We start from the raw sequence: 21854 nt of genomic DNA, 5'->3' as shown, positions 1-21854 counted from the left end.
GGGATGGTCAAAGTACAGGCTGAGGTCAATAACCGGTAATCCAAACAAATGATGCAGCGTTTCACTAGAAAGCTAGGAGGAAACGAATTGCTCAGGCATTGTAGTGGTGTGGGTATAGTCTAGAAAAGCTGGGTAGTAATTTGGCGCATGCTGGCTCTTTAAAAGCGGAAGGGTCAGGGCAGTGCGCACACTAGGGAGAGGCAGGAGGAGAGCGGCGCGATGGAGAGAGAGAGAGGGACATGGTGCCAGCCATGAGCCAGAGGATACCATGGAGAGGTAAGTTTACGGCAGTCGTGGTAAGCGGCAGCCATTACACCTACCATGTGATAAGTATATACGGGGGAATTGGTTGGGATGAGGGAGGGGACAGGGGCAAATTAATGAATGATTGTCCATCTGACCGCTATCATGCCGAACTTCAGGGACCCAAGTTGTGGGTGTGCATTAAAGAATGTATGGAGGATGGGTGACCTATAGTAAAGAAACTGACCGTGTCCTCTTTCGACAACCACTTCTCTATGTTCTACTATATAGCAATAAAGGGGGAGGTCCACTGCTTGTTACCACTTCTATTAACCAGAGCAAAGAGTGGCTGCAAAAAGTCTCTTACACTAGAAGACCCAACTCTCCCATCCATCCATCCATTTCATTGGGCACCATGCTATTCTTAAAGGGAAACCATCAATACCAAATTGTTCCCCCGCCTGAGGATCTAAAACTACCTTGGAGTCCAACAATGGGCTGTAGAATTGTCTACAACCTTCTGTAGCTCTATTCCATTAGTGATCTATGGTTTGTACTGTAGAAGGGATTTAAGGCCACCCCTGAGACCGACTGTTCTCAAATACTTGAGCTAATTTACCCCCAAAAGTGGAGGTTACCTATAAGTTCAAGGATTCTGGGAGTTGACCGTGCTGATATATGGTAGGTGCGGCCCTTTCTCTAAAGTTTTTTTTCTTCATCCGAGTGACTACAAATCCAGCAAGTGGTTACAACGCGGGAACCTTTTCTTGGCCGGTGTCCGATTCTGTACCGCGGCCGCACTTTATCTCTAAACTTCTGTATAATTTCATCTGAATAGAATATTGTCGCGCTCCACAGCCTGCTAAGACGTCAAAAAAGCAACTCAGAAGCAGAAGAAATTGTTTAATGCAAATAAGTTCTACCAAAAACTCTAGAAAGAGGCAAATAATACGCGGAATGAAAACTTTGGAGACCTTGATGTAGATAAGATTTAATTTTATACAAATATATGTTAATCCTAATTGCTAAACGCATTAAATAAACTTCTTCCTGTGGTATAAATGGAACCAGGGGATTTAGGCAGATGACGGGAAATGTGTCCTAAAGTTTCTGACAGAATTAATTGCGCTACTTGAATATCTAATTCGGCGCGGCTCATGAAGGGGAGGACGGATGATCCAAAATTAAGCAATTTGGACAAAGAAGAATTATTGTTAGACTAAGGCTGGAATCACACGAGCACATTACGTCCGTAATGGACGGAACGTATTTTGGCCGCAAGTCCCGGACCGAACACAGTGCAGGGAGCCGGGCTCCTAGCATCATAGTTATGTACGACGCTAGGAGTCCCTGCCTCGCTGCCGGACAACTGTCCCGTACTGTAATCATGTTTTCAGTACAGGACAGCAGTTCCACGGTGAGGCAGGGACTCCTAGCGTCGTACATAACTATGATGCTAGGAGCCCGGCTCCCTGCAGTGTGTTCGGTCCGGGACTTGCGGCCGAAATACGTTCCGTCCATTACGGATATAATATGCTTGTGTGAATCCAGCCTAAGTCTACATAGAAACATCAGTAGTGGACGGGCAAGGCATATTATAGCTATAGGAGGTGTAGAGGTTGCGGTCACACCCGGCCCCTGGTACCTTGGGGGCCAAATGGCCCATTTGTCACATAAAAAGATCAGTGTTATAATTGGCATATGATGGTCGGGTGCCCCTTGTACATAATTATCATCAGAGCCAAGAAGCTTTAAAATATGCTAATCCAGATTTATGTTTCTCCATGGTTACAGACTACAGACAAGTCCTGTGTAGTCTGATCCTGTAGTCATGTGTTACTCCATTCTATCTGCCTCCTCTTCTACTACAGGACCAGACTACGCAAGGGCTATTTGTAGTCTGTAACCATGGAGACACGGGTCTATATAGTAACTATATGCATTATAGTTGCCCCTTCTACTGTCTGTAGGTATTCAAGTTGAAGGAGTATCACATGACCACAGGGTCAGGATACATACAAAGTTTGTTTGTAGTCTGTAAACCTGGAGACACATAGGTCTGCATAAGAGCTGTATACATAAAATGGAATGAGATTTTTAAAGAAGACTATTTGTAAAGTTGCTATATTTTAGACATTATATCCAACAGTGGTGCTGGGGCAAGATCGCTTTATATGCAAAGTACGGCTTCCTTTTTGGCTAACTGGGTGAGATTGGTCACCTGACAGGCTCAATGGAGTTGTGAAACCTTGGCATATAATGCAGACTTTCCGTCGGTCTCCCAGTTGGGACTTTTCCGGCCCTGGGGCATAAATATAGAGGGTGCAGAGGTTGGGGTTGCACCCATGCCCTAAAACCTAAGTTACATAGTTACATAGTTTGTATGGTTGAAAAAAGACACATGTCCATCAAGTTCAACCAAGGGATGGGAAAGGGGAAGTAAAAAATTTCTACACATAGGAGCTAATATTTTTTTGTTCTTGGAAATTATCTAAGCCTTTTATAAAGCCATTTCCTGTCCCTGCTGTGACGGCTCCTGCGGTGACAATTCCATAGATTCACAGTTCTCACAGTAAAGAAGGTTTGTCGTCTCTGCAGGTTGAACCTTTTTCTCTCCAGACGGAGGGAGTGCCCCCTTGTTTTTTGAAGGGGTTTTACATGGAACAGGATTTCACCATATTTTTTGTATGTGCCATTCATATATTTATATAAGTTAATCATGTCCCCCCTTAGTCGTCTTTTCTCAAGGCTAAATAGGGTTAGTTATTTTAATCTTTCCTCATAACTTAGATTCTCCTTGCCCCTTATTAGCTTCGTTGCTCTTCTTTGTATTTTTTCCAACTCCAGGGCATCCTTTCTATGAACTGGAGCCCAGAACTGAACTGCATATTCTAGATGAGGCCTCACTAATGCTTTGTAAAGTGGTAATATTGCATCCCTGTCCCGCGAGTCCATGCCTCTTTTGATACACGACAATATTTTGCTGGCGATGAAGCAGCTGATTGACATTGTGCTGTTATTTAGTTTATGATTTACAAGACGGGGGAGCCTCATCAAAAAGGTGTCTGCCCACTGGTGTAACTGAGGGCAGCCAATCAGATATTTCCTCGCAGTGTCCATGCTGATTTCATCATACAGATCAGTGGTGATTGCAGCTCATTTGCGCTTAGAATTTAAATATAATATTATCCGTGACAGTAAATATCTCACACAGGAAGAAAAGCAAAAACCGGCTCCCTCAATCATACCGCGTGTGGTCTAATGCCATGGAGAGGAAATAGATGAGAAAGATGCGGATGGTGGGTGGAAATAAGATTCAGTATCACCTTCAAATGAGCTTCTTGCTGAGAGAGAATGGGGTCACTAAACTGAGATGTGTGATATGATAAATACAGATCACTTCTCACCCTACATTGTCTTTCATTTCCTACACTTTTCTTTCCCAATTTCTTTCTTCTTAAGCTCCAGATTTTTGTACAGGGGCAGTATTATAGTAGTTACATTCTTGTATATAGGAGACAGTATTATAGTGGATATATTCTTGTATAGAGGGGGCAGTATTATAGTAGTTATATTCTTGTATATAGAGGGCAGTATTATAGTAGTTATATTCTTGTATATAGGGGCAGTATTATAGTAGTTATATTCTTGTATATAGGGGGCAGTATTATAGTAGTTATATTCTTGTATATAGGAGCAGTATTATAGTAGTTACATTCTTGTATATAGGAGGCAGTATTATAGTAGTTCTATTCTTGCATATATGGGGCAGTATTATAGTAGTTATATTCTTGTATATAGGGGGCAGTATTATAGTAGTTATATTCTTGCATATATGGGGCAGTATTATAGTAGTTATATTCTTGTATATAGGGACAGTATTATAGTAGTTATATTCTTGTATATAGGGGCAGTATTATAGTAGTTATATTCTTGTATATAGGAGCAGTATTATAGTAGTTATATTCTTGTATATAGGGGCAGTATTATAGTAGTTATATTATTGTATATAGGAGCAGTATTATAGTAGTTATATTCTTGTATATAGGAGCAGTATTATAGTAGTTATATTCTTGTATATAGGAGCAGTATTATAGTAGTTATATTCTTGTATATAGGAGCAGTATTATAGTAGTTATATTCTTGTATATAGGAGCAGTATTATAGTAGTTATATTCTTGTATATAGGAGCAGTATTATAGTAGTTATATTCTTGTATATAGGAGCAGTATTATAGTAGTTATATTCTTGTATATAGGAGCAGTATTATAGTAGTTATATTCTTGTATGTATGGGGCAGTATTATAGTAGTTATATTCCTGTATATAGGAGCAGTATTATAGTAGTTATATTCTTGCATATATGGGGCAGTATTATAGTAGTTATATTCTTGTATATAGGGACAGTATTATAGTAGTTATATTCTTGTATATAGGGACAGTATTATAGTAGTTATATTCTTGTATATAGGGGGCAGTATTATAGTAGTTATATTCTTGTATATAGGAGGCAGTATTATAATAGTTACATTCTTGTATGTAGGGGGCAGTATTATAGTAGTTTTATTCTTGTATATAGGAGCAGTATTATAGTAGTTATATTCTTGTACATAGGGGGCAGTATTATAGTAGTTATATTATTGTATATAGGGGGCAGTATTATAGAAGTTATATTATTGTATATAGGAGCAGTATTATAGAAGTTATATTATTGTATATAGGGAACAGTATTATAGTAGTTATATTCTTGTATATAGGAGGCAGTATTATAGTAGTTATATTCTTGTATATAGGGGCAGTATTATAATAGTTACATTCTTGTATGTAGGGGGCAGTATTATAGAAGTTATATTATTGTATATAGGAGCAGTATTATAGTAGTTATATTCTTGTATATAGGGGGCAGTATTATAGTAGTTTTATTCTTGTATATAGGAGCAGTATTATAGTAGTTATATTCTTGTATATAGGAGCAGTATTATAGTAGTTATATTCTTGTACATAGGGGGCAGTATTATATTAGTTATATTCTTGTATATAGGGGCAGTATTATAGAAGTTATATTATTGTATATAGGGAACAGTATTATAGTAGTTATATTCTTGTATATAGGGGCAGTATTATAGTAGTTATATTCTTGTATATAGGAGGCAGTATTATAGTAGTTATATTCTTGTATATAGGAGGCAGTATTATAGTAGTTATATTCTTGTATATAGGGGGCAGTATTATAGTAGTTATATTCTTGTATATAGGGGCAGTATTATAGTAGTTATATTCTTGTATATAGGGGGCAGTATTATAGTAGTTATATTCTTGTATATAGGAGCAGTATTATAGTAGTTATATTCTTGTATATAGGGGCAGTATTATAGAAGTTATATTATTGTATATAGGAGCAGTATTATAGAAGTTATATTATTGTATATAGGGGCAGTATTATAGTAGTTATATTCTTGTATATAGGGGCAGTATTATAGTAGTTATATTCTTGTATATTGGGGGCAGTATTATAGCAGTTATATTCTTGTATATAGGAGCAGTATTATAGAAGTTATATTATTGTATTTAGGGGCAGTATTATAGTAGTTATATTCTTGTACATAGGGGGCAGTATTATAGTAGTTATATTCTTATATATAGGGGGCAGTATTAGTAGTTATATTCTTGTATATAGGAGCAGTATTATAGTAGTTATATTCTTGTATATAGGAGCAGTATTATAGTAGTTATATTCTTGTATATAGGAGGCAGTATTATAGTCATTATATTCTTGTATATTGGAGCAGTATTATAGTAGTTACATTCTTGTATATAGGGGCAGTATTATAGTAATTATAGTCTTGTATATAGGGGCAGTATTATAGTAGTTATATTCTTGCATATAGAGGACAGTATTATAGTAGTTATATTCTTGTATATAGGGGGCAGTATTATAGTAGTTATATTCTTATATATAGGGGGCAATATTATAGTAGTTATATTCTTGTATATAGGGGCAGTATTATAGTAGTTATATTCTTGTATATATAGGGGGCAGTATTATAGTAGTTATATTCTTGTATATAGGGGGCAGTATTATAGTAGTTATATTCTTGTATATAGGGGGCAGTATTATAGTAGTTATATTCTTGTATATAGGAGCAGTATTATAGTAGTTATATTCTTGTACATAGGGGCAGTATTATAGTAGTTATATTCTTGTATATAGGGACAGTGTTATAGTAGTTATATTCTTGTATATAGGGGCAGTATTATAGTAGTTATATTCTTGTATATAGGGGGCAGTATTATAGTAGTTATATTCTTGTATATAGGGGGCAGTATTATAGTAGTTATATTCTTGTATATAGGGGGCAGTATTATAGTAGTTATATTCTTGTATATAGGGGCAGTATTATAGTAGTTATATTCTTGTATATAGGGGGCAGTATTATAGTAGTTATATTCTTGTATATAGGGGGCAGTATTATAGTAGTTATATTCTTGTATATAGGGGGCAGTATTATAGTAGTTATATTCTTGTATATAGGGGGCAGTATTATAGTAGTTATATTCTTGTATATAGGGGCAGTATTATAGTAGTTATATTCTTGTATATAGGGGGCAGTATTATAGTAGTTATATTCTTGTATATAGGGGGCAGTATTATAGTAGTTATATTCTTGTATATAGGGGGCAGTATTATAGTAGTTATATTCTTGTATATAGGGGGCAGTATTATAGTAGTTATATTCTTGTATATAGGGGCAGTATTATAGTAGTTATATTCTTGTATATAGGGGCAGTATTATAGTAGTTATATTCTTGTATATAGGAGCAGTATTATAGTAGTTATATTCTTGTATATAGGAGGCAGTATTATAGTAGTTATATTCTTGTATATAGGAGGCAGTATTATAGTAGTTATATTCTTGTATATAGGGGGCAGTATTATAGTAGTTATATTATTGTATATAGGGGCAGTATTATTGTAGATATATTCTTGTATATAGGAGCAGTATTATAGTAGTTATATTCTTGTACATAGGGAGCAGTATTATAGTAGTTATATTCTTGTATATAGTGGCAGTATTATAGTAGTTATATTCTTGTATATAGGGGGCAGTATTATAGTAGTTATATTCTTGTATATAGGGGGCAGTATTATAGTAGTTATATTCTTGTATATAGGGGGCAGTATTATAGTAGTTATATTCTTGTATATAGGGGGCAGTATTATAGTAGTTATATTCTTGTATATAGGGGCAGTATTATAGTAGTTATATTCTTGTATATAGGGGCAGTATTATAGTAGTTATATTCTTGTATATAGGGGGCAGTATTATAGTAGTTATATTCTTGTATATAGGGGGCAATCTTAAAGTGCTTAACTCATTTAGGGATGTCACTTATCCCAGGGTAATCTCAAACAATCTCATATATATCCCTTCTTAATATAAAAAAAAATATTTCCTTTAAATTAATCTTCTATTTAGCCAGCCTTCCCAGAGATCTATCCTTTTTATTAAAGAATTTACATATTTCTGCATTAGTGCTTATTGTAAAAGTGCTGAAACACGTTGAGGGGTGTCAGATGTTTAGGCGCAGTTACTAATTCCGCAGGTGTCCCTATTGGACTATTCATTAGATGTCACAGCTAGTTACTTAGCGCTCGTACTGTTGCTAGGGATATTTTTATTATGCAAAAAAGCAGTCGCTATATTTGCCAAAATTGACGACGGTGCTCAGGACAGAAGATGAAGGTAAACCGAAGTGTTCTTTGACTTTAATGTGGAAGTTTACAAATTTGCAAAAATCACTTCCCTTGATAAATGCTGGACTATGTCCCACCTACAAATATCCCGGCCTCTGTTCTTCTCAATGTCAGGGGCTAAGGAATATCTCCAGTTAGTGACGAACAAAAATTAAACCCCCATGAAAGTGCCAGGTTTGGCCCCACAGGACAGAAGGGCCCAGTGTTTATTTTACCCTCCATGCCCCATGCATGATCCTTGGGCTAATTCCTCTTTACTTTGTTTGCAAAAATGCAGTTCCTCTCAAGAGGATGAGTCCTGAACAGGTTCCCACCACCTAATAGACAAGGGGGTGGGACCACTCAGGACTGGGCCCTGTCTTTCCATGGGCCCCATAGCAATTACATGGTATGCGTTCCCTTGAAAAAGGTTCTTCTCCCAGATAATAACTCATGACGTTGGATGATTTGCTCCACAAGAAGGTTGATACTGAGCAAAATTATTAAATGGTAAATGGGTTGTTAGAAGATATCAATGGTTGGGTTCTACTGATGAGTGGAACGAAGGGGCAATGACCATGGACCCTTCATTGTAGCAATTGGCAGAAGTTCCATCACCCAGTTTCCCACCGTTATTATCTTCTCTATGTGCAAATACCCTTCATACTACATCATTGGCCAGAATTTTTTCCCTCCTTGGCTATAATGCTGGAAGCAAAAAAAGGGGCAACTTCTATGAAGGTCATTTTGGAGTAGTGAATAGGGAAGATCTAACACCATGGATCAGTGTTGTACCAAACCGCAATATGGCACGCATAGAAATCTATGAGCAAATGCTGTGCCACATATTTCATAACCAGGCTTCTTTTTTTTACAAATTCTTATATTTATGAGAAAAAAAATTTGCGCCATGATCCATTGGATGGCTATGGGTCCGCAATCTGTTATTGCAGGGATGTGTGTAGCCATACAATCTCTTAGGGGTATGTTCACATCACATGTACTATTTTTGCTGCATTTGTTTGGCCCCACGGGGATCAGATGTTACATAGTCTGATGGGTCTTAAAAAAAAAAAAAAGGCCCATTTACAACTGTTTTTGAAAATCGCCAATTTTAGTGCTCATGCACACATCCGTGGCCCTTTATACGGCCACAAATCACGGATCCACAAAAAACAGACCTCACACGGATGGCTTAACGGACCAATGAATAGAATGGCCAAGACTGATCCGCAAAAACGGAATAGGACCTGTTCTATAATTTGCGGACCGGACACACAGATCCGCAAAAATAACTAATGTGTGCATGGGGGCCACAGAAATGAATGGGTCATTGTGCTGTCCGTTAAATTAAAACCGGATAGCACGCTGAAGCCTTTCACTGAAGTGTGCATGAGCCCTTAAGGGTATATTGTATAACGACCCTAAACAATTTTTAGGCACCCACAGAAAACTATGTTCCCTACCTTCCCTCTGTGTGCTATAAAGAGACACATGGAAGTTTTTTCTCCCAGATGCTTATGGAATCCAACAGAAAAAAATCGTGCATTGTTCCATATTATCATATGGTGACGTACGGGGGCGCCGTAATGCGGCACACAAAGTGCGTATCTATACGTATTGCCGGACTCTGTAATGTAATGCTCCGTCTTGTGCTTAAGGTCTGGAAGATTTTGACACACGTTTTTTTTTAGCTATGAAGTCTTGCGGTCAGAGAAATAGTCATTTTCCTGCGTATGTTCTCTACAGCTCGTCGTCTTCGCTCGCAGTTACATTCTGATTTTTTTAACTTTGGCTCTTTTGACAATTACGGCTCTTGTCCCTCACAGACGTCACTTTTCGGGAGTTCAGCCGATCAAGTAGAACCCGATTGCCATGTAACATCAACGTCTAATTTGTGACTGTAGAGTCGACACGTCTGCGCGGTGAGTCAGATCGCGGTTTAAATTGAAACATTATAATTGTAGCGGCACTTTATTTGTCATCAGGTTCAGAAAATTGTTCAGAGCCGATGGAGAGTTTTTCTTACGTTTCTTACTTAATTATTATTATTATTATTATTTTTGCTATTCTTGTGTTTTATAAAAATAAGGTTTCGAATACAGGAAAAAAAAGCGCTCAAGGTCAAACAGGTGTACGTTGCGTGTAGGGCAGACGCATAACTCCTTGGTCCAAATATAAAATCTGTAAAAGAGCCCCACGCTTACAGTAAGTTCACATGTAGCGTAAATTCGGCGGCTTTTCCGCTCCGGATTTCGTTGAGGAAAAACCGCAGCATATTACAGTAGCAGCAGAGTGGATGATTTGAACAAATCTTCTCCACACGCTGCATAAATGATAAGCGGAAGAAACGCTCAGAAATTGACCTGCTGCGCGGTGTTTTAATCCGCAGCATGTACTACGTGCTTATACGCTTCACTTATACTCCTTCACTTCTTACCTTCACAGAGCTTATCATACCAAAGATCTTCCCCTAGCTGAGACAACGTATACATTAAAAATGACTCATCAACACTGTTTGGTAGTGAGACATACTGTATGACCACCATCAATCTTTTGGGAAGCTTTCTCTATGTGTATGCGTGATAAGCAGGACTCACAGGCTTTCTCTGTGTGTGGGCATGTTAAGCAGGACTCACATGCTTTCTCTGTGTGGGCGTGATAAGCAGGACTCACAGGCTTTCTCTGTGTGTGGGCGTGGTAAGCAGGACTCACAGGCTTTCTCTGTGTGGGCATGATAAGCAGGACTCACAGGCTTTTTCTATGAGTGGGTGTGGTAAGCAGGACTCACAGGCTTTCTCTGTGTGGGCGTGGTGAGCAGGACTCACAGGCTTTCTCTGTGTGGTTGTGGTGAGCAAGACTCACAGGCTTTGTGTATGAGTCTTTACAGCATTGATACAGCTTTTTACATGAATAGAATGACATTTTCAAAAACTATATATACCCGAGCTCATCAAAAACTATATATACCCGAGCTCATAGTCTTCCCCTCTATACTATGTTGCCCTCAGATAGGGGACCTTATAGAGCCACTTTAAAGGGTTACTCCCATTACAGTATATGAATAGGATATGACATTACTTTCTGATCAGTGGGGGTTCAATCTATGGGTTCCCCACCAATCCTGCGATCAATGGGGCCACGGTGCTGTTTTTTACCACTGCCTATCCTTCAAAGTTTTATTCTGTACAGCCGCCAACCAGCTGTTTTGGGAGTCTGGCCACATTCACTTGAACGGAGCAGTCCTGCAGTTCCTGCATAAGCAGGGACCGGAAGCGCCGCTGTGCAGGAAAAAACAGTAAAGTGCTAAAGCTGCGGTCCCTTCATTCTCCGTATCGGCGGGGGTCCCAGAGAACAGACCCCCACCTATCAGAAAGTAACTATCCTAGCGGTATGCCATGGATTTATGTTACGGGAGTAACCCTTTAAGGCCTCTTCGTTTTCTCCTTTAGAGAAAGTTGGCAAGGACATGGCATATTGAGGAACGTCGCTTGGCTTTAAATTCTGAAGTTACATTTTATATTAAGTCGTTAGTTATATTCATTTTCTGCTCTCTCTTTAATGACCGGATTTAATATTTTAGTCAGAAATTCTTTAAAAAAGCAAAAATAAATGATTTTTACGCTATAGAGGATTATCTAAGAAACGGCTTTATGCCGAGCGCTGCAGTCCATTCTCTGATCCCACCGCAAATCTATAACATCAAATGTTCTGCGGACCCCCCCCGGTGCTTTGTCATTCTTTTTATTCGGAGCTGAGGACGGAGGAATTTAGCAAACCTCAAAAACAGCCTGAAGTCATAAGGAAGCAGATAAATAGCTGGAGGCTCGATAACCGTTCTGCATTCTCCGTCACTTAGACTCAGTGGGAGCAGAGAAGACGTGCGGCATTTACAGGAGACATAATGTACGATCCTTCACCCGGTAACTGCCGCCAGAAAGCATTAGATAAAGCAGGAGGTGAACTTCTGAAAATGCTCTTTATACTTCTCTCTTACAGATATATCTATGGCGGGCGGACGGTGATGTGTTGGGATTTGTCCACCAATTGGGAATGCAAAATCTATGAAACGAGAGGGGTCAACGGCTTCTGGAAATTAGAGCAATTCAATAGTAAAATCCAATTTGTCTGATTCATTTCCCTCCAGTGTTCAATTCAAGGAAGGGTCTAGCAGTTCTCATAGACGTCAGCATGTTGGCCAACAGGACTGGCTGGCGAATACGTAATGTCTATCGCCATCTTTTGGACGTCCTTCCGTTGCTTGATTAGGAGTCGTCATCCAAGGAGACAATCAAGTCATGTAAAAGTTAAGAGGTAAGAAAATCTCCAATGGATCCCAAAAAGAACGTGTCACTTGGCATCTGAACGGGGTTGAGGATGGTCATATGTCTCTACACCCAACAGTGTTGATGAAACATTTACTCCGATAGGATACCCAGGAGACTTGACAGAGCCGCTTAAAGTTTACAAGAAACATATGAAAACCATTTTTTAATATCTCGCTTCAAAGGTGAGATTCGACTGTTTGACTTTACAGGCCCAATGTCTGAGGCTGCACTACTGGGAGACTCTGACAACATTTCCTGTTCTGATTTCTGACAGGTGCAGTGTTGTCATAGAGCCCTGGTGTGAATGCAAACACATTAATAACCCAGGTAGGAAGTAGACGTTGGTGTATTTGGTGACTTGGAGTCATATATGACCACCATGTCAACACTGCACCTGACAGAGATCAGAAGAAGATGTTGTCATCAGAAAGTCTCAGTAGTGCAGCCTCAGGCTTTGAGTTTGCAACTTCAAGTCATCATATCTTCGCAAAGAAATAAGATATTAAAAAACGGTTTTCTCCTTTTTAATGTACAGAAAAGGGACTTTTTTCTCGGGTTTCTCTTTATGGATAGTTGGTAATGGCAGAACATATTGGGACTCTGACTTCAAGTCTTCAAAACAAATTTTTGTCTCACAAATTTTTGTGCTACAGAGCAGAGCCAAGACTCGGCAATTCGATGGCCACGTGAGAATCGCCTGCTCTTTTCATAATCCAAATGCAATCCTTTTTGTGAACGTCCTGCTTTCTACTATAATTTTATTAAATTTAATAAGCGGCAATAATATTGAAACCATGGAAACTGCCTGATGATTCCCCCCGAGCGCTCCGTCCTCAGGTAGCAGTGATCTTCCTGCAGCCTCCCGCCCCGGCTGATGAAAACATTTCTCTAATTACACAAGTTTATTCTTCACCGTCTCTGGTTGATGCCAAAATGATTTCTCCCCAGGTGCCAATTTTCCTGTCCGGTTCTCCAAAAATTCAGATCACAAACGATAAAGTGTTGAAGGATTTGAATAACTTGTAAATACTTCTTTTTTATTTTTATTTTTTGCTTTTGCTGGATTTCGTCTGATTAATCGCCATTTTCACTTCGCATTCAATAAATCATTTGTCAAACGTCTAAATAAAGATATTCAATTATAATCACAGGTTGAGATATCACATATGGCTGCGCTATTTATTTCCAAGCCCATGGATACATTCTGCTTCTTCGCTGGATTATAGAACACTTCCACCTAGACGCTACATCTTCAGTTGTCACATTTACCAACAAAAAATACTGCCCATGGGATCTACGGTTGTGAAAGTATTTATACCAACATCTCTTGTGGTCTTGGGTAGTAAATGGGTTCACGCCAGCTTCCCTAATGGTTTAGAATCTGAAGGGGTCAATGCTAACATCCTTGGTGGTCTAGTGTACTGAAAAGGTCAATGAACCCTGGGGGTCTATAAGACTCTCTGGTGGCCTTGGGCAAGGAAAGATTTAATGTCCGCATCCCTGGTGGTCTTGGGCAGGGAAAGGGTTAATACAATCATCCTTGGTGGTCTAGGGCAGGGAGGGGATTAACGTAGGCATCCCTGGTGGTGTAGGGTGGGGAATGTGTTAATGTCAGCATCCCTGGTGGTCTAGTGTTGTAAAGGGGTTAATGTCAGCATTCTTGGTGTCTAGCATTGTAATGAGGTCAACGTCCGCATCCATGGTGGTCTAGGGCAGGGAGGTTAATAAAATCATCCTTGATTGTCTAGAGCAGGGAAGGGATCAATGTAAGCATCCCTGGTAGTCTAGTGTTTTGTAGAGTTTAATGTCAGCATACCTGGTGGTCTCCAGCACAAGGAGTTAACGTCAGCATCCCTGGTGGTCTAGGGCGGGGGAAGGGTGTTACTGCAATCATCCATGGTGGCCTAGGGCAGGGAAGAGATCAATGTAAGAATCCCTGGTGTTCTAGGTCTAAAATGGTGAATGTGTTAATGTAAGTGTCCCTGGAGGTATTGGGCAAGGAAAGGTTTCATTAAAGCATCCCTGGTGGTCTAGCGTTGTAAAGGGGTTAACGTCAGCAAACCTGGTGGTTTAGGGCAGGGGAGGGGGATTAATGCAATCATCTCTGGTGGTCTAGTGTGGTGAATGTGTTAATGTAAGTATCCCTGGAGGTATAGGTTAGGGAAAGGTTTAATGTCAGCATTCCTGGTGGTCTAGTGTGCTGAAGATATTAACCATACCTACGGTAGTTGTTTGGTGGATTACTCCCCTCCCCAGGCTCTGTAATTATCACATTCAGTTTTCTGTTAGTTCCCTGCACTGATAACAGGGATTAGATTAGGGAGGGAATGATTGGGCGGAGCGCTGCGCTGTGCCTGATCACAGTTAAGGGTCCTCTACATCGGCCGGTGTAGCGAGCGCCGAGCAACGAGACATCATTGATTGGTGCTCGTTTGCTCCTGTCACACGGAGATATGGATGGGGACTAGCGGTCGTTACTCCGATCGCTCCGCCTCACACATTATTATCCGGTCGGCAGCGCTTCTATCTATTTACACACCAAGATGTGCTGCCGGCAATGATAATATTTAACTTTTTTTTAAAACGATTCGACCAGCAGATGATCGAGCGTTTGCTCGGTCATCTGCTGATCGCTGCCCTTTTTACACAGTAACGATCGTTCTATGAACCCTTGTCTGCCCAATGTAAAACCCCCTTAGGAGGAGTACTCCCTGAGCGGGGGGCAAACAGATTTTAACTGGCAATTATTATTATCATTATTGTCTGTGAAAATGACATTTTGTTTTTGTGGTGATTGTTTTTGGTGTTGCGGATCTTTAATTGGCTCCTTTTGAGACACATTAAAATATCTAATTAACTTAAAAAATGAACTAAAAAAAAGACAGAACAAAAATAATGCTTAATAAACTTGAAATTAGGAATTGTCTGTCCTGACGCTGGCAGTAATGATTACATGTTACTTTATAATGAGACACATACTCCGGGCTGTTGTTTTGTATTCATACCAAATCATAAAAGATCCCTGAGTGTAATCAGAACTTTTGTTAACTAGAATTAATTACCGGAATATTCTAAACTCGTATATTTATTATTGCCGCGTTTGCTGTATCATCCATGCACTTACCTATAGAAGTGCAGCTCAAAGCTCTTTGTCCCCATTGCGTACTCTAAAGCTGGGGCCACACTGTGTCTGATGATGTCACGCTGTGACTGATGATGATGTCACACTGTAAAAATGAGGGCTACATGGCAAATTTTGTTACACGATTACACTAAAAATTTGTACGTCTTCCACCAGCTGGTTGCAGTCAACTGGTCTAATGTGATCTTCTTCCCGGCTGGATGAAGTCTATGGAGGTTCCTGGCCAAAATCTTCAGTGAGGTTTTTTGGAAAACAGGAAATTAATATTACTGGCAAAAGATCACTAAAATATTAGTGCCAAAAACTGTACTATACAGTGTCCACATAATAGTGTCATTCAATGGCTAAATAATATTGTCATACTGTGCATAAATAATACCAACCTACAGTGCTTAATAACGATGCCATAGAGTGCCCATATAATAGTGGCATAAAGTGGCTACATAATAGTGCCATATGGTGCCTAAATAATAGCACCTCCCAGTGCCACATAATGGTACCATACAGTGACCACATTACAGTTCCATACAGAGACTACATAATAGTGCCATACAGTGCCTAATAAAATGGTATCATATGGTGCCATAAACAGTACTGATGAGTGTCAGCATTATAATATCATGTATACCAAGTTACAGTGCGCATTTAATAGTGCCATAAAATGGCTACATAATAGTTCTATATGGTACTTCATTAATACAACCTTGCAGTGCCACATAATGGTGACATAAAGTGACCACATTACAGTTCCATACAGAGACTACATAATAGTGCTATAAAGTGCCTAATAAAAAGGCATCATATAGTGCCATACTGTAGAGAGTCAGTATTATATTGTCATGCAATAGCTACATAATCGTTACATACACCTAAATAATACCAACATACAGTGCTTAAGAATTGTACCATACAGTGCACACATTGAAATGCCATACAGTGTCTACATAACAGTGCCATATTGTTTCTAAATACTATCCCCATGCAGTGACCCATATTCGTACCTAAAAGCACCACATAATAGTGCCATACAGTTCCATATAATAGTGCCATACAGCACCACATAATAGTGCCATACAGCACCACATAATAGTGGCATACAGTACCACATAATAGTGCCATACAGCACCACATAAGTGCCATACAGCACCACATAATAGTGCCATACAGCACCACATAAGTGCTATACAGTACCACATAGTAGTACCATACAGTACCACATAATACTGCTTTACTATACCACATAATACTGCTTTACTATACCACATAATAGTGCCATACAGTACCACATAATAGTGCCATAAAGTACCAAATAATAGTGCCAAACAGTACCACATAATAGTGCCATACAGTACCACATAATAGTGCCATACAGTACCACATAATAGTGGCATACAGTACCACATAATAGTGCCATACAGTACCACATAATAGTGCCATACAGTACCACATAATAGTGCCATACGGTACCACATAATAGTGCCATACGGTACCACATAATAGTGCCATACAGTACCACATAATAGTGCCATACAGTACCACATAATAGTGCCATACAGTACCACATAATAGTGCGTTACTGTACCACATAATAGCATAAAGTTTCCAAATAATGTTACGCTATAAATTAAAAATATATAGCACATAAATACTGTATATGCCCAAAGGACAGGAAGTGCACTGCAAAAACGGGTAAATTGATTGCATTTATTTTTCACTGTAAATCGAAGTACCCCCTTCCTCCTAGAGCAGTATAGAAGTAGAACTCCCTAACTGTAGCGAGCATAGGGACTAATAGGCGTATATTCCATAATCGCTTATCTTAAAGTACCTAAATACAAGCAAATACTTTGTTGGGATTAGATGTTTTGGAATAGTCTTTGGGGTATGAGAAACTGCACAATGTGGCAGCACCAAGCACCGCAGTATGGAAATACAGTCTAGTTTTACTTTTCAGTGACTCATCCAGTTATTACCATGCTGAATAACAGCAAGAGGACGAACAAAGCCGATCCTGCAGAGCCACTTCTGTATACAAAGAACATTTGTTCGTGGCCCACAGTACGATAAAACATATAAGCATACAATTCCAGAATTATAAGTGCCTACAAAGTGGAACAGCGACTATAAATTCATGTATTCTGTCACAAATGTATTTAGATATCACACCAACAATTACAGTTAATTCAGAATAATGTTCTTATCTATAGGGGGGCAGTATTATAGTAGTTATATTCTTGTATATAGGGGGGGGGGCAGTATTATAGTAGTTATATTCTTGTATATAGGGGGCATTATTATAGTAGTTATATTCTTGTATATAGGGGGGGGCAGTATTATAGTAGTTATATTCTTGTATATAGGGGGCAGTATTATAGTAGTTATATTCTTGTATATAGTGGCAGTATTATATTAGTTATATTCTTGTATATAGGGAGCAGTATTATAGTAGTTATATTCTTGTATATAGGGGCAGTATTATAGTAGTTATATTCTTGTATATAGGGGGCAGTATTATAGTAGTTATATTCTTGTATATAGGGGGCAGTATTATAGTAGTTATATTCTTGTATATAGTGGCAGTATTATATTAGTTATATTCTTGTATATAGGGAGCAGTATTATAGTAGTTATATTCTTGTATATAGGGGCAGTATTATAGTAGTTATATTCTTGTATATAGGGGGCAGTATTATAGTAGTTATATTCTTGTATATAGGGGGCAGTATTATAGTAGTTATATTCCTGGATTTAGAGGGCAGTATTATAGTAGTTATATTCTTGTATATAGGAGCAGTATTATAGTAGTTATATTCTTGTATATAGGGGGCAGTATTATAGTAGTTATATTCTTGTATATAGGTGGCAGTATTATAGTAGTTATATTCTTGTATATAGGGGGCAGTATTATAGTAGTTATATTCTTGTATATAGGAGCAGTATTATAGTAGTTATATTCTTGTATATAGGAGGCAGTATTATAGTAGTTATATTCTTGTATATAGGGGGCAGTATTATAGTAGTTATATTCTTGTATATAGGGGGCAGTATTATAGTAGTTATATTCTTGTATATAGGGGGCAGTATTATAGTAGTTATATTCTTGTATATAGGGGGCAGTATTATAGTAGTTATATTCTTGTATATAGGAGGCAGTATTATAGTAGTTATATTCTTGTATATAGGGGCAGTATTATAGTAGTTATATTCTTGTATATAGGGGGCAGTATTATAGTAGTTATATTCTTGTATATAGGGGGCAGTATTATAGTAGTTATATTCCTGGATTTAGAGGGCAGTATTATAGTAGTTATATTCTTGTATATAGGGAGCAGTATTATAGTAGTTATATTCTTGTACATAGGAGCAGTATTATAGTAGTTATATTCTTGTACATAGGGGCAGTATTATAGTAATTACATTCTTGTACATAGGTGGCAGTATTATAGTAGTTATAATCTTGTATATAGGGGCAGTATTATAGTAGTTATATTCTTGTGTATAGGGGCAGTATTATAGTAGTTATATTCTTGTATATAGGGGGCAGTATTATAGTAGTTATATTCTTGTATATAGGGGGCAGTATTATAGTAGTTATATTCTTGTATATAGGAGCAGTATTATAGTAGTTATATTCCTGGATTTAGAGGGCAGTATTATAGTAGTTATATTCTTGTATATAGGGAGCAGTATTATAGTAGTTATATTCTTGTATATAGGGGCAGTATTATAGTAGATATATTCTTGTATATAGGAGCAGTATTATAGTAGTTATATTCTTGTATATAGGGAGCAGTATTATAGTAGTTATATTCTTGTATATAGGGGCAGTATTATAGTAGATATATTCTTGTATATAGGAGCAGTATTATAGTAGTTATATTCTTGTATATAGGGGCAGTATTATAGTAGTTATATTCTTGTATATAGGGGCAGCATTATAGTAGTTATATTCTTGTATATAGGAGGCAGTATTATAGTAGTTATATTCTTGTATATAGGGGGCAATATAGTAGTTATATTCTTGTATATAGTGGCAGTATTATAGTAGTTATATTCTTGTATATAGGGGGCAGTATTATAGTAGTTATATTCTTGTATGTAGGGAGCAGTATTATAGTCGTTATATTCTTGTATATACAGTGAAGGAAATAAGTATTTGATCCCTTGCTGATTTTGTAAGTTTGCCCACTGTCAAAGACATGAACAGTCTAGAATTTTTAGGCTAGGTTAATTTTACCAGTGAGAGATAGATTATATAAAAAAAAAAAAAGAAAATCACATAGTCAAAATTATATATATTTATTTGCATTGTGCACAGAGAAATAAGTATTTGATCCCCTACCAACCATTAAGAGTTCAGCCTCCTCCAGACCAGTTACACGCTCCAAATCAACTTGGTGCCTGCATTATAGACAGCTCTTACATGGTCACCTGTATAAAAGACTCCTGTCCACAGACTCAATGAATCAGTCTGACTCTAACCTCTACAACATGGGCAAGACCAAAGAGCTTTCTAAGGATGTCAGGGACAAGATCATAGACCTGCACAAGGCTGGAATGGGCTACAAAACCATAAGTAAGACGCTGGGTGAGAAGGACACAACTGTTGGTGCAATAGTAAGAAAATGGAAGACATACAAAATGACTGTCAATCGACATCGATCTGGGGCTCCATGCAAAATCTCACCTCGTGGGGTATCCTTGATCCTGAGGAAGGTGAGAGCTCAGCCGAAAACTACACGGGGGGAACTTATTAATGATCTCAAGGCAGCTGGGACCACAGTCACCAAGAAAACCATTGGTAACACATTACGCCGTAATGGATTAAAATCCTGCAGTGCCCGCAAGGTCCCCCTGCTCAAGAAGGCACATGTACAGGCCCGTCTGAAGTTTGCAAATGAACATCTGGATGATTCTGAGAGTGATTGGGAGAAGGTGCTGTGGTCAGATGAGACTAAAATTGAGCTCTTTGGCATTAACTCAACTCGCCGTGTTTGGAGGAAGAGAAATGCTGCCTATGACCCAAAGAACACCGTCCCCGATGTCAAGCATGGAGGTGGAAACATTATGTTTTGGGGGTGTTTCTCTGCTAAGGGCATAGGACTACTTCACCGCATCAATGGGAGAATGGATGGAGCCATGTACCGTCAAATCCTGAGTGACAACCTCCTTCCCTCCACCAGGACATCAAAAATAGCTTGTGGCTGGGTCTTCCAGCACGACAATGACCCAAAACATACAGCCAAGGCAACAAAGGAGTGGCTCAAAAAGAAGCACATTAAGGTCATGGAGTGGCCTAGCCAGTCTCCAGACCTTAATCCCATCGAAAACTTATGGAGGGAGCTGAAGATCCGAGTTGCCAAGCGGCAGCCTCGAAATCTTAATGATTTACAGATGATCTGCAAAGAGGAGTGGGCCAAAATGTCATCTAACATGTGTGCAAACCTCATCATCAACTACAAAAAACGTCTGACTGCTGAGCTTGCCAACAAGGGTTTTGCCAAGTATTAAGTTTTGTTTGCCAAAGGGATCAAATACTTATTTCTCTGTGCACAATGCAAATAAATATATATAATTTTGACAATGTGATTTTCTTTTTTTTTTTTTTATATAATCTATCTCTCAATGGTAAAATTAACCTAGCCTAAAAATTCTAGACTGTTCATGTCTTTGACAGTGGGCAAACTTACAAAATCAGCAAGGGATCAAATATTTATTTCCTTCACTGTAGGAGCAGTATTGGGGTATGTTCAGACGTGGCAGAATTTTTCCGCTGCAAATGTTGGGGCAATTACGCCACGAATCTGCACCAACATTTGCATATTTGACAGGTGATTCAGACGTTGCAGAAAACACAGCGGACTTGCCACAGATTTCAGTTTTTGCATTGCAAAGGCTGAAATCGGCAGTGAAATTCCGCTTCTTCTCCGCAACAGACATTCCGCACCACAGTTTATGGTCCGCAGCTGAGTTTTCCACAGCATTTCCGCCACATCTGAACGTGCCCTTATAGTAGTTATATTCTTGTATATAGGGGGCAGTATTATATTAGTTATATTCTTGTATATAGGAGCAGTATTATAGTAGTTATATTCTTGTATATAGGGGCAGTAATATAGTAGTTATATTCTTGTATATAGGGGGCAGTATTATAGTAGTTATATTCTTGTATATAGGAGCAGTATTATAGTAGTTATATTCTTGTATATAGGGTCAGTATTATAGTAGTTATATTCTTGTATATAGGAGCAGTATTATAGTAGTTATATTCTTGTATATAGGGGGCAGTATTATAGTAGTTATATTCTTGTATATAGGAGCAGTATTATAGTAGTTATATTCTTGTATATAGGGGGCAGTATTATAGTAGTTATATTCTTGTATATAGGGGCAGTATTATAGTAGTT

General features: G+C 38.4%; 1 long non-coding RNA gene across 1 annotated transcript in view; it reads left to right on the top strand.

The window, feature by feature from the left end:
- Positions 1 to 11780: 11780 nt before the first annotated feature.
- The window catches only part of LOC142660489 (uncharacterized), a 32302-nt gene continuing 22228 nt past the window's right edge, over positions 11781 to 21854 (top strand). The window contains exons 1-2 of the long non-coding RNA XR_012850498.1: positions 11781 to 11883; positions 11977 to 12291. This is a non-coding gene — a long non-coding RNA (uncharacterized LOC142660489). The remainder of the gene's footprint in view (positions 11884 to 11976; positions 12292 to 21854) is intronic.

This window comes from Rhinoderma darwinii, chromosome 9 (genome assembly GCF_050947455.1).
Source record: "Rhinoderma darwinii isolate aRhiDar2 chromosome 9, aRhiDar2.hap1, whole genome shotgun sequence".
Taxonomy (NCBI): domain Eukaryota; kingdom Metazoa; phylum Chordata; class Amphibia; order Anura; family Rhinodermatidae; genus Rhinoderma; species Rhinoderma darwinii.
This window is presented reverse-complemented; position numbering and strand designations above follow the sequence as displayed.